The sequence below is a fragment of the Somniosus microcephalus genome, chromosome 10, assembly GCF_052327205.1.
Source record: "Somniosus microcephalus isolate GS21.2 chromosome 10, FLI_Smic_1.0, whole genome shotgun sequence".
NCBI classification, from domain to species: domain Eukaryota; kingdom Metazoa; phylum Chordata; class Chondrichthyes; order Squaliformes; family Somniosidae; genus Somniosus; species Somniosus microcephalus.
Window position 1 is genome coordinate 203,970,292 of NC_140996.1, and position 13,648 is coordinate 203,983,939.

Genomic DNA, 13,648 nt, shown 5'->3' on the forward strand with positions numbered 1-13,648 from the left:
ATGGGAGAAACATTACTTACCCAAGTCCAGAGAGCTTAGGCACTAATATGCTGGACCCCCTCAATTGTATGCAGGGATACTGTTGGAATTTGACCAGCTAAAAGCATGTAACCTGCCAGCACAGGAGCACGGTAAGCTTCCTACTGCATGTCCAGCCAATACCTCCCTGCCTAGCTTACTGAACCTGCCTCAGAGGGTTGATTTGGTTCTGAACTTCCGTCGGTAGCCATCTTCCTTACCTACCTCCAAGGAAGATAGTCACTCATTGGTCAGTAGACAACTGACCAAGGAGGGTTTGAGCTTTGCTGCCTTTACAAGCAGCACAACTCACCATAAAATGTGTGAGTGAATTGCTACCATCCTCCTGACCACAGAGTTGACTCGTGGTTCCATCGTTTGGAGTTGGGGAGCTTCAGCAGCAGCTGTTGGTTTGTCTGCAGTCCAATCTTGGTGGTTCCTGGATAATATATATATTATATATATATATATATACAATAACATGTGTTCTCAAACCCAGCCTCCAGGTAACACTTTTCAGCAAATATCTTTCTAAGTCTCATATTTCATCAGTCGTATGACAAATAGCTTCTGTCAGAATGGCAGAAGAACGTACACAGGGCAGCTTGGCATGTGCCAGCCACTTTGACATTCTAAACATTTAAATCCAGTGCTGCATTCCAGACTTACTCATCAACTGCTTAATCCATTTGAGGAGGCTTAGCAAACAGGTGTGGTCATTATGAGATGGATTTCCCTTCAGGGTAGTCAGTGATAGGTTGGCGTAGGTTGGAACACTCCCTCTCTGCAATCATTTCTGGTTTGTTTGCCACAAATCCTCTCGTGGTTTTGTCCTGGATCTTGCATACAGGCTGGAGGAAACCCTTCTGCTGCATGTCTAGGAGGCCAAAATCATCAACTGTTTGAACATGTGTTATATGCCACAAGCTTAACCTGCATTGGGACTTTGCTGCTTTTGAAGATTTTGGATGGGCATAGAGCGTTCAACAGATTCAAGAGCCGTGGAGAGGAAAGGAAGGTTGGAGATATGGGCATTAGTTAGTGAGTGGTCGGAGATATGGGCATTAGTGAGTGGTCGAGCGTGGGATTTTGAGGAGCGGGTGATGACAGCAGTTGTCAAAAGGAGGGAGATAGCTTTTGAGGAAAGGAAACTGTGCAACTTCTTATGTTAGGATGGGGGCTAGGAAAAGAAATTGGGAGATCAGGAGTTTAATGGGAATTGAATCGAGGGAGCAGAGGTGGGCCTCGTGAATGCAATGAGCTTGGAGAGGCTGTGGGAGCTGATGGGGAGAAACTACAGAGAGATACAGTTTAGGGCAAGTGGGAGGAGGAACAGGCAAGGTTGGCTAAGGGTGCAAGGGGAAGGGAGGGGAAGTATTGGAGATAGCTGAATCTTAGTGATGAAGAAATCGACAAGTTCCTCACACTTATTGTTGGAGATGAGAGCGGAGAGGGCAGGGGAGAGGGGTTTAAGGAGGTGGTTGGTAGTAGAGAAAAGGAACCTGGGGTTATCTTTGCCCAAAATGATATTAGTGTTGTGAACATTTTTAGCAGAGGAGATCGCGGCCTGGTAGAGCTTGATGGGCTTGAATCAGATGTGCCGATAGATAGCTCAGCCAGTTATACAGGAAACTCTTTGGTATCCGGCACCGACGGGACCGCCGTGTTGCCGGTTGATCAAAAATTCCGGATGACGGAGAGGGTTATCTACCGAGGCTATTTTTAACAAAGAAAAATTAAAAAATCAAGAAATGTGCAGTATACAGTAATTGGGTACTGACCTACAGAATGTTGTGTTAAATGGATGGAGAAGATGCTTGATTAAATACAGTACTGCCAGTTGAGGGTAATGCAATGCAATGACTACCAGCAGCATGGGAGACACGCAGTACCCCTGTAAAATGGCGGATCGGAAGAGACTACCGGCAGCGCGGGAGAGTCGGACTCCTGTTACAGGGGTATTGAGGTGTTCGGACTTCCGACACTACCCCCACTGACTAACTCGGCCACCGCGGGAGACTCGGACTCGGCAACATTGCCGGTTATTGAGGTGTTGTTTTCGGAGTGAGAATTTTGCCGGTTAATAGAGAATTCCGGATATTTAGGTGCCGTTTAAACGAGAGTTTCCTGTACTGGCTACGATTGGGTTGGATGCTCTTTTCTCATGCAGTCATTTTTTTTTAATCCTCTCTTGAGCTGTGCAAAGCCATAAATACCTCATTTGGGGTTTAACCCATTGCTCAAGATGCTGAGTGGAACAAAAAAGCTGCTAAAAGGCTGCAAACATATTTTCTTTTAAAAGCTGGAAGGAGGTGAAAATTGCCAAGATATACAAAGGTCATTAAGTCTGTCAGACTGAAAAGATATTAGAGAGACAAAGGGCAAGTAAAATATAAGGCAACACAGTGGGGTGACATCCTCTCATTAAACAATGGGCTCTTTTCACAGTGTATCATGTTGAGATCCAGACTTATGTACAACCGCATTGGTGGAATTGGAACTGTTGGAGTATTTATAAATACATTTTTACTATTGTGACTACAAAAACTTTCAAACAGACCGTGTGATTATTAGCACATTGGTTATCCTGACTCAGCCCTGTATTGTTTCTATCTTGTAAGTTTTCTTTTGCAAGAGAATTATAATTACTTTAACATTTGTAATGAAATGTTACAGACGGCACTTCTTCCCAAATACACAAACCCAATCTGATTACACGTCAAAGAGCTCAGGCAAGTGGAAACCGAAAATCCAGGTTTCCCCGCATGCTGTGGCGTTTTAACTAAAATCTAAAATCTTCACAGCTTCTTATGATAGTAGCGCTATAAACTGTATTTTAAATTATATATCCAACTCCTGCCCTCCCCATCTTCAAGTTTCCTCAAAGCAGCCATCATTTCTGAGCAAGAACAGTGGTAGAATATGTTCCCAAATGCTTGAATGCCCAGGGTCAAACAAGGCTGTGTCATCGCACCAACGTTCTTCTCGATCTTCCTTGCTGCAATGCTCCATCTCACCCTCAGTAAGCTCCCCACTGGAGTGGAGCTAATTTACAGAACAAACGGGAAACTGTTCAACCTCCGTCACCTCCAGTCCAGATCCAAGGTCGTCCCATCCTCTGTCGTTGAATTACAGTATGCAGACGACGCTTGCGTCTGCGCTCACTCGGAGATGGAACTCCAAACCATCGTCAACACCTTCACCGAAGCATACGAGAGCATGGGCCTTACACTAAACATCCGTAAGACAAAAGTCCTCTACCAACCTGCCCCCACCACACAGTACTGCCCCCCGATTATCAAAATCCACAACAAGGTCTTAGACAACGTGGACCACTTTCCATACCTCAGGAGCCTACTGTCAACAAGGGCAGACGTCGACGACGAAGTCCAACACCACCTACAGCGTGCCAGTGCAGCCTTTGGTCGCCTGAGGAAGAGAGTGTTTGAAGACCAAGACCTCAAGCCCGGCACTAAGCTCATGGTCTACAGGGCAGCAGTGATACCCGCCCTGCTGTATGCCTCAGAGACATGGACCATGTACAGCAGGCACCTCAAAGCACTGGAGAGGTACCACCAACGCTGCCTCCGCAAGATCCTGCAAATCCATTGGCAGGATAGGCGCACCAACGTCAGTGTTCTTGCTCAGGCCAACATCCCCAGCATCGAAGCTCTGACCACGCTCAATCAGCTCCGATGGACGGGTCACATTGTCTGCATGCCCGATACGAGACTCCCAAAACAAGCGCTCTACTCGGAGCTCCGGCACGGCAAGAGAGCCCCAGGCGGGCAGAGGAAACGCTTCAAGGACACCCTCAAAGCCTCCGTGAAAAAGTGTAACATCCCCATCGACACCTGGGTATCCCTGGCCCAAAACCGCACAAAGTGGAGGAGAAGGATCCGGGAAGGCGCCGAACACCTTGAGTCTCTTCGCCGGGAGCAAGCGGAAGCCCAGCGCAAGGAGCACACGTCAACCCAAGCACTCCACCCACCCGCCCCCTCAACCACCGTCTGCCCCACCTGTGACAGAGACTGTAGGTCCTGCATTGGACTCATCAGTCACCTGCGAACTCATTTTTAATGTGGAAGCAAGTCATCCTCGGTTCCAAGGGACTGCCTAAGAAGAAGGAGAATATGTTCCCAAATGCTTGAAATACAAAAGTGAATTAATTCCACGTTATCTTACGATCTGGAATGCAATGCCCGAAAGGGTGTTGGAAGCAGATTGAATAGGGCTAATTGCTTAGCTTCTTCAAAGAGCCGGCACAGGCATGATGGGCCGAATGGAATCCTCCCCTGCTGTATGATTCTATGAATTGATATGTTGCAAACGGTCTACTAGATCATGTTTCTCAAACAGGGATCCATAGAGACTTTCCAGGGGGTGCGCGGTCTGTCCGCTCTCCGCTGCTCTGCCCCATACCGACCCACACCGCCAGGGGCCATTGTTTTCCTCAAGCTCCAGGACCAGGAAACTCCCACGCTGCACACCTTGTTAGTGAGACTGTGGAAGAGGAACATCGGCTGCTGCTTGGGCCTGTGAGCTGGCGCCAGGGGAAGGTGACTGGAACCTGAGCCGATCCACCGGCAGGGGGGGTCACTGAATGACCAGTTGGCCGGGTATTCCCCGGGGCCCCCTTCTCCTCTCCCCCCTCCCCTCCTCCTCCCCCCTCTCCTCCCCCTCCTCCTTCCCCCTCCCCCTCCTCCTCTCCCTCCCTCCCCCTCCCCTTCCTCCTCCCCCTCCCCTCCTCCCCCTCCCCTTCCTCCTCCCCCCTCCTCCTCTCCCTCCCTCCCCCTCCCCTTCCTCCTCCCCCTCCTCCTCCTTCCCCCACCCCCCTCCCCACCATCCTCCTCCCCCTCCCCCTCCTCCTCCGTCCTCCTCCTGCCCCCCTCACCCCCCTCCTCCTCCTCCCTCCCTCCCCCTTCCTCCTCCCCCCTCACCCACCTCCTCCTCCCCCCTCCTCCTCTCCCCTCCTCCTCCTCCCCCTCCCCCCTCTGGCGCGTGCCGGGGGTTCCATTATTTGGCGGGGGGGGATGCGTGTGCCGGATGTAGTGTATGTGCCTTTAAGTCAGAACTACTTTTACAGCTCCTGTATACTGTAGTACCGGCAGTGACCACACCGGTATATAAGCTTTGCGCATGCCTCTGTACCCCCAGTCTAGAAACTACCCTCCTCCAGTAAAGACCTGTTATTTGTTAATGTACAGCATCTGTGTGATTATTTATACACTGAACCACGGATCCAACAGTGGCGACGAGTGTCGATTCGAATCTACCTGCAACATAAAAAAAATTTAAAAAATAGTCGAGGCCAGGAACACGGGCGTCGACCACGAGCAACCACCCAGCAGTCAGGCAGAGATCCAACTTCACAGGGGAGGCTGTGGAGAGCCGGGCTTGGTTCCCCAGCCACAACGAGCAGTAAGAGACCAACGACAGGTCCAGCGCAGACCCTTCCCGAGCAGCGGCGGCTGGAGCCGACCGACAGCAGAGAGAGAGCCGAGCAGCGTCGACAGGGTAAGACAGAGGGTGAAGAGCGCAGGGCGCAGCCAGGGGTTGAACACTGAGCGGCGTCGAGAAAAATAAAACAAACTGGAGAGAGAGAGGGTAAGAGACAGCCGGGTCGTAGACTGAGCGGCGTTGAAAGATATAAAAAGAAGAACGCGCAGAGCACAGCCAGTGCTCACGGGCTGAACAGGGTCCGCGGGGCGAAGAAAGGGGAGACGCCATTGAGTCGCAGAGAAGAAGGAAGAGCGCGGGAGGCGCCATTGAGCCGCGGAGAAGAAGGGAGAGCGCGGGAGACGCCATTGAGCCGCGGAGAAGAAGGAAGAGCGCGGGAGACGCCATTTTTAGAAGCCGCAGCGGAGAAGAAGGGCGAGCGCGGGAAGGAAGGAAAGCGTGGGAGACGCCATTTTGTGCCAGCGGAGAAGAAGGGGAAGCGCCATTTGTGATAGTTAACGCACACCCAAGGATGCCGAAGAGTGGCAGTATCTCTACGTTCGACAATGAAGTCGAAGATTGGGCGACATATGTGAAACGTATTGAGGTGTACTGCAGGGCGAATGAAGTGCCAGATGCTAATAAAGCACTGGTTCTGTTAAATTCCATGGGTGCAAAAACTTATGGGTTACTGCGAAATCTAATAACCCCAGAGAAACCGGTAAACAAGAATTTTGAAAGCATAGTAGAAATCCTACAGGACCACTTAAACCCCACACCGCTGCTGATAGCAGAACGATTTAAGTTCCATAAAAGGAACCAACACAAAGACGAAAGCAATGCTGAGTACCTAACGGAACTGCGCAAGCTATCGAAACACTGCCAGTTTGGAGCGGGACTAGCAGACACGTTAAGGGACAAGTTTGTGTGTGGGCTACAAAGTGAAGGAACCCAGAAACGGCTTCTATCAGAAAAGGACCTTACGCTGGACAAAGCTTTCAGTATGGCAGTATCACACGAAGCAGCCGCAAGGGGCACTGCAGAGATACAACGGAGACCGCAAGAATATGGCACCAATGAAATGTCCTATGGAACAGGGAAGTGCTATCGCTGCGGCAGAACAACACATGACCAGAAAGATTGTTGGTTCAAGGACCAAGTGTGCAGACAGTATGGGAAAGCAGGACACATAGCAAGAGTCTGCAGGTCTGGGAAGAAAACCAATAGTAAGAAATCTCCACAGGAGTCTGATGAAAGCGAGGAACTGAAATAAATCAGTATTTGTAGGAAAATGGTGTTAGGAAAATTGATGGGACTGAAGGCCGATAAATCCCCAGGGCCTGATGGTCTACATCCCAGGGTACTTAAGGAAGTGGCCCTAGAGATAGTAGATGCATTACTGATCATCTTCCAGAACTCGATAGACTCTGGAACGGTACCCATGGATTGGAGGGTAGCTAATGTTACCCCACTATTCAAAAAAGGTGGTAGAGAAAAAGCGAGGAATTATAGACCGGTAAGCCTGACATCAGTAGTGGGGAAAATGCTAGAGTCTATTATAAAAGATGTAATAGCAGAGCACTTGGAAAGCAGTGACAGGATCGGACAAAGTCAACATGGATTTACAAAAGGTAAATCATGCTTGACTAATCTACTGGAATTTTTTGAGGATGTAACTGGTAAAATAGATAAGGGAGAACCAGTGGATGTGGTGTATTTGGACTTTCAGAAGGCTTTCGATAAGGTCCCACACAAGAGATTAGCGTGCAAAATTAAGGCACATGGGATTGGGGGCAAGGTATTGACTTGGATAGAGAACTGGTTGGCGGACAGAAAGCAAAGAGTTGGAATAAACGGGTCGTTTTCCGAGTGGCAGGCAGTGACTAGTGGGGTACCGCAAGGATCGGTCCTAGGACCCCAGCTGTTCACAATACATATTAATGATCTGGACGAGGGAATTGGATGTAATATCTCCAAATTCGCAGACTACACAAAGCTGGGCGGGAGGGTAAGCTGCGAGGAGGATGTCAGGAAACTCCAGTACGATTTGGACAGGTTGGGTGATTGGGCAGAAACATGGCAAATGCACTATAATGTGGATAAGTGTGAGGTTATCCACTTTGGTGGCAAAAACAGGAAGGCAGATTATTATTTGAATGGCAATAGATTGGGAGAAGGGGAAGTGCAAAGAGACCTGGGTGTCCTTGTGCACCAGTCGCTGAAGGTAAGCATGCAGGTGCAGCAGGCGGTTAAGAAGGCAAATGGTATGTTGGCCTTCGTAGCAAGAGGGTTCGAGTACAGGAACAAGGATGTCTTGCTACAGTTGTACAGGGCCTTGGTGAGACCGCACCTTGAGTATTGTGTGCAGTTTTGGTCACCATACCTGAGGAAGGATGTTCTTGCCATGGAGGGAGTGCAGCGAAGATTCACCAGGCTGATACCAGGGATGGCAGGAATGACGTATGAGGAAAGATTGTGTCGATTGGGCTTATACTCACTGGAGTTTAGAAGATTGAGAGGGGATCTCATCGAAACCTATAAAATTCTGTCAGGTCTGGACAGACTAGATGCAGGAAGGATGTTTCTGATGGCGGGGGAGTCCAGAACCAGGGGTCATAGTCTAAGGATAAGGGGTAAGCCATTTAGGACTGAAATGAGGAGGAATTTCTTCACCCAGAGACTGGTGAACCTGTGGAATTCTCTGCCACAGAGGGCGGTGGAGGCCAGTTCATTAAATATATTCAAGAAAGAGTTGGATATGTTTCTTGAGGCTGAAGGGATCAAGGGATATGGGGAAAAGGCAGGGACAGGGTGTGGTAAACCACTGTTATACCTGTGTCTGTATGTGTATTCCACTAGGTACAGGTCTGGACATTCCTCGGCTGACTCCTCCCACTATTCCAGGTATATAAGTGACTACCTCCCAGTCCCTTAGTATTCTGGACGGGTCGACCACTCGAGACAAGACCTTCATTCTTTAGTTAATAATAGCCTGATTGTTATTCGCTCAACCTCAGTCTTTTGAGTAATTGATGGCGCATCAATTTTATTAATTACATTTTTTATAATGGAGAAGATCCTCACACCAGCATGCCTGGACCTGGACAGTCGGGAAGCGGACGCTTCCACCAAGTTTGCTCGCTGGCTCACATGCTTCGAGACATTCTTGACTGCCTCCACTGCGGTCGAAACGGATGCGGACAAACTGTCTGTCCTGTTCTCCAAGGTGAACCACCGAGTGTACTCAGTCATCCGGGACGCGACCTCGTACACAGCCACCCTCCAGCTCCTCAAGACCCAGTACACGCGCCCTGTGAACGAAGTATACGCTAGGCACCTTCTGGGGAGTCGCAAGCAACAACCTGGGGAATCGACTGAGGAATACCTCCAAGCACTGTCCGTGCTTGGCCGGGCCTGTGGGTGTAAGGCGGTAACGCCCACTAAGTACACGGAGGAACTGATCCGGGATGCCTTCGTAGCGGGCCACAGGTCCAACTACACCCGACAGCGACTGCTGGAGCAGAGTGACCTCACCCTCGACAAAGCCTCCGACATCGCACTAACGCTGGATGCAGCCTTCCGGGGCATGGATGCCTACTCCTCTGCACCGTGGACGCCGCGGGGAACGACAACCTGGGACACGGTAGGACAGCCCCATAGCACCGTGCCACCCCAGCCACAGCCCAACAACGGCCCAACTACCGCAGCAGTGTCCCAAAGCCAGACAGCAGTATCCCAAGGCCAGAAATGCTACTTCTGTGGCCAGGCCAAACACCCCAGAGCGCGCTGCCCGGCGAAGAATGCGACCTGCTCAGGCTGCGGGAAAAAGGGAGCCATGTGCAAACCACCGCAGCAGCAGCCATCTTGGACGACTCCAGCCACATGGGAATCATGGACACCGCCATCTTGGACACCAGCCGGGACGCAGCAGACCGCCAACCCCCTCCCATCTGATACTCGCAGCGACACACCGACCCCTACGCTGGCCTCTGTGACGCTGGACCAAACGAGACCGCACCAGCTAGCTCGGTCCAAAATGGACGTTAAGGTAAACGGCCATGCAATAAACTGCCTTTTTGACTCCGGGAGCACAGAGAGCTTCATCCACTCCGACACGGTGCAGCGTTGCTCTCTCCCAGTCCTGCCTGCGCACCAGCGGATTTCTATGGCCTCCGAGTCCCAGTCAGCGGACATTGGCGGCTACTGCGTGGTGACACTAGTAGTAGACGGGACTGTGTTCAATAATTTTAAACTCCTGGTCCTGCCCGACCTCTGCGCTGCCGTTCCACTGGGGTTGGATTTCCAGTGCCACCTCAAAAGCGTTACGATGGCGTACGGTGGCCCCCTCCCCCCACTCACAGTCCGCAGCCAGCAGCCTCCAAATTGCCCGCCGCGCACCAGATGCAACCTCTCCACACTCAGAGTCCCACCCCCCCCCACTGTTTGCTAACCTCACCCCCGACTGTAAGCCCATCGCCACAAAGAGCAGGCGATACAGTGCCGGGGACAGGGTTTTCATCAAAACCGAAGTGGAACGGCTCCTGAAGGAGGGGATTATTGAGGGCAGCTCCAGCCCCTGGCGAGCCCAGGTTGTGGTCGTTAAGACCGGCGAGAAACAACGCCTGGTCATCGACTACAGCCAAACAATAAACCGCTACACCCTGCTGGACGCCTACCCACTCCCCCGCATAGCTGACATGGTCAACCAGATCGCGCAGTACCGCGTCTTTTCGACCATTGACCTGAAATCAGCGTACCACCAGCTCCCCATCAGCCCTGAAGACCACCAGTATACTGCTTTTGAGGCAAACGGCCGCCTCTATCACTTCCTTAGGGTTCCCTTCGGCGTTACCAACGGGGTCTCCGTCTTCCAAAGGGAGATGGACCAGATGGTCGATCAAAACGAGCTGCAGGCCACTTTCCCTTACCTAGATAATGTGACCATCTGCGGCCATGACTTGCAGGACCATGACGCAAACCTCGAGAAATTCCTCCGCACCGCCCAACTCCTGAACCTGACATATAACAAGGAGAAGTGCATATTCCGCACAGACCGCCTCGCCATCCTTGGCTGTGTTGTGGAACACGGGGTCATCGGTCCCGACCCGGACCGGATGCGTCCCCTTATGGAACTCCCACTGCCCCACTGCCCCACTGCCTAAAAGCTCTGAAGAGGTGCCTAGGGTTTTTTTCCTACTACGCTCAGTGGGTCCCCTACTATGCAGACAAAGCCCGTCCGCTGATCAAGTCCACCTCTTTTCCCGTGACGGCAGAGGCCCGCTTAGCCTTCCACCGTATCAAGGAAGACATTGCCAAAGCCACCATGCACGCAGTGGACGAATCCATCCCCTTCCAGGTGGAAAGCAATGCGTCCGACTTCGCTCTGGCCGCCACCCTTAATCAGGCGGGGAGACCTGTGGCATTCTTCTCACGAACCCTCCAGGGCCCGGAGACCAGACACTCCACGGTCGAGAAGGAGGCCCAAGCTATCGTGGAGGCTGTGCGTCATTGGAGGCACTACCTGGCCGGAAAACGATTTACCCTGCTCACTGACCAGCGTTGAGTTGCTTTTATGTTCAACAACAAGCAGAGGGGCAAAATCAAAAATGACAAGATCTTGAGGTGGAGAATCGAACTTTCCACCTCCAATTACGAGATCTTGTACCGGCCTGGGAAGCTCAATGAACCCCCAGATGCCCTATCGCGTGGCACCTGCGCCAGCGCGCAGATCGATAGGCTGAGGGCCCTCCACAATGACCTCTGCCACCCGGGGGTCACCAGGTTCTTCCACTTCATCAAGGTCCGCAACCTGCCTTACTCCATCGAGGAGGTCAGGACCATGACCAAGAACTGCCAAGTCTGCGCTGAGTGCAAACCGCATTTTTATAGACCAGACAGAGCCCACCTGATAAAAGCCACTCGCCCTTTCGAACGCCTGAGCGTCGATTTCAAAGGGCCTCTCCCCTCCTCCGACCGCAATGTGTACTTCCTCAACATCATTGACGAGTACTCCCGGTTCCCGTTCGTAATCCCCTGCCCGGACATGACCAGTGCCACGGTCATTAAATCTCTGAACAGCCTCTTCACCCTGTTCGGTTTCCCCAGCTATATCCATAGCGACCGGGGCTCATCGTTTATGAGCGACGAACTCCGCCAGTACCTGCTCGCTAGGGGTATAGCCACAAGCAGGACCACCAGTTACAACCCCCGGGGGAACGGACAGGTGGAAAGAGAGAATGCAACAGTTTGGAAGGCCGCCCTACTAGCCTTAAAATCTAGGGGCCTTCTGACCTCCCGCTGGCAGGAGGTGCTCCCCGATGCGCTCCACTCGATTCGGTCACTGCTCTGCACTGCCACCAATGCCACCCCTCACGAGAAAATGTTTGTCTTCCCAAGGAAGTCCACATCGGGGACATCGTTACCGCCATGGCTGACGTCCCCAGGGCCGGTACTACTGAGAAGACACGTGAGGGCCAATAAAACGGACCCCCTGGTCGAGAGGGTCGACCTCCTCCACGCCAACCCCCAGTACACTTACATTGCGTACCCGGACGGGCGGGAGGACACAGTCTCCATACGAGACCTCGCACCCTCGGGGACCGCTGTAACCCACTACCCATTACCACCCCCCCCCCACGACCCGATATCCAACCCCAGCAGCCGGCTCGCCTTGGACTGTCACCCAAGAGGACTACACTCCAGGGCCCCAGCCTACACGGGACGCGACGCCGGAAGCTCCACCACCCCTGCCGTCGCCACGTCGATCACAGCGGCAGACAAGACCTCCGGAGAGACTCCAATACACGAACTTTTAAATACACTTCACCCCGCCGGACTCATTTTTAAACAAGGGGTGAATGTGGTAAACCACTGTTATACCTGTGTCTGTATGTGTATTCCACTAGGTACAGGTCTGGACATGCCTCGGCTGACTCCTCCCACTATTCCAGGTATATAAGTGACTACCTCCCAGTCCCTTAGTATTCTGGACGGGTCGACCACTCGAGACAAGACCTTCATTCTTTAGTTAATAATAGCCTGATTGTTACTCGCTCAACCTCAGTCTTTTGAGTAATTGATGGCGCATCACAGGGTACTGAATTTGGATGATCAGCCATGATCACATTGAATGGCGGAGCAGGCTCGAGGGGCCGAATGGCCTACTTCTGCTCCTATCTTCTATGTTTCTATGTTTCTATGAGAAGTACAAAAAGGTACACCAGGTGATGGACAGTGGTTCAGACGAACAGAAAAGTGACACAGACTCCGGAAGCAAGGAGCTGGGTTGTCTGAAACTACATAAGGTAACCGAAAGGGAGGATCACCAGACTATCTGGGTTACACTCAAGATAGACGGAGTCCAAGTGGAAATGGAATTGGACACAGGGTCAGCTCTAACAGTCATAAATCAAAGAGACTACAAGCGGCTATTTTCACACATACCCTTGAAAGCTACAGAGATTGTCTTGAAGACGTATACGGGGCAAAAAGTCTACCCCAAAGGAAAAATAAAGGTGAAAGTGACATATAAAGGCCAGGAAATACCTAAAATGGATATATATGTATTGCCAAATGGAGGACCACCACTGCTAGGACGTGAGTGGATCCGGAAGATACAATTAGATTGGCATTCCATACAGGCACTGAAGGTTGAGGCCAAAAAGGATGACGACGTCACACCTGGACGACTGTCAAAAATGCTAACTGACGCAAAAGAAGTGTTCCAGGAGGGACTAGGAACACTAAAAGGAATAACAGCAATGATTAAAATAGAGGAAAATGCAAGGCCAAAGTTTCTGAAGGCCAGACCAGTGCCTTATGCGATCAGACCAGCTGTTGAAGCAGAGCTGGAAGGGTTGGAACGTTCAGGAGTACTCTCCAAAGTGGACTGGAGCGAGTGGGCTACACCCATCGTTCCTGTAATGAAGAGGTCGTTGAATAATACGCCTGGGGAACCAAAGAAGGTCCGCATCTGTGGGGATTTTAAGGTGACAGTGAACCCAGTCCTTCACACGGTGCAATATCCGCTTCCACGAATTGAGGATAGTTTCGCCTCACTATCTGGAGGTAAACGCTTCACCAAAATTGATCTAGCCCAGGCATACTTGCAAATGGAGGTAGAAGAAGCTTCGAAACATTACCTTACAATCAACACTCATAAAGGTCTCTATCAATACAACCGGCTGGTGTT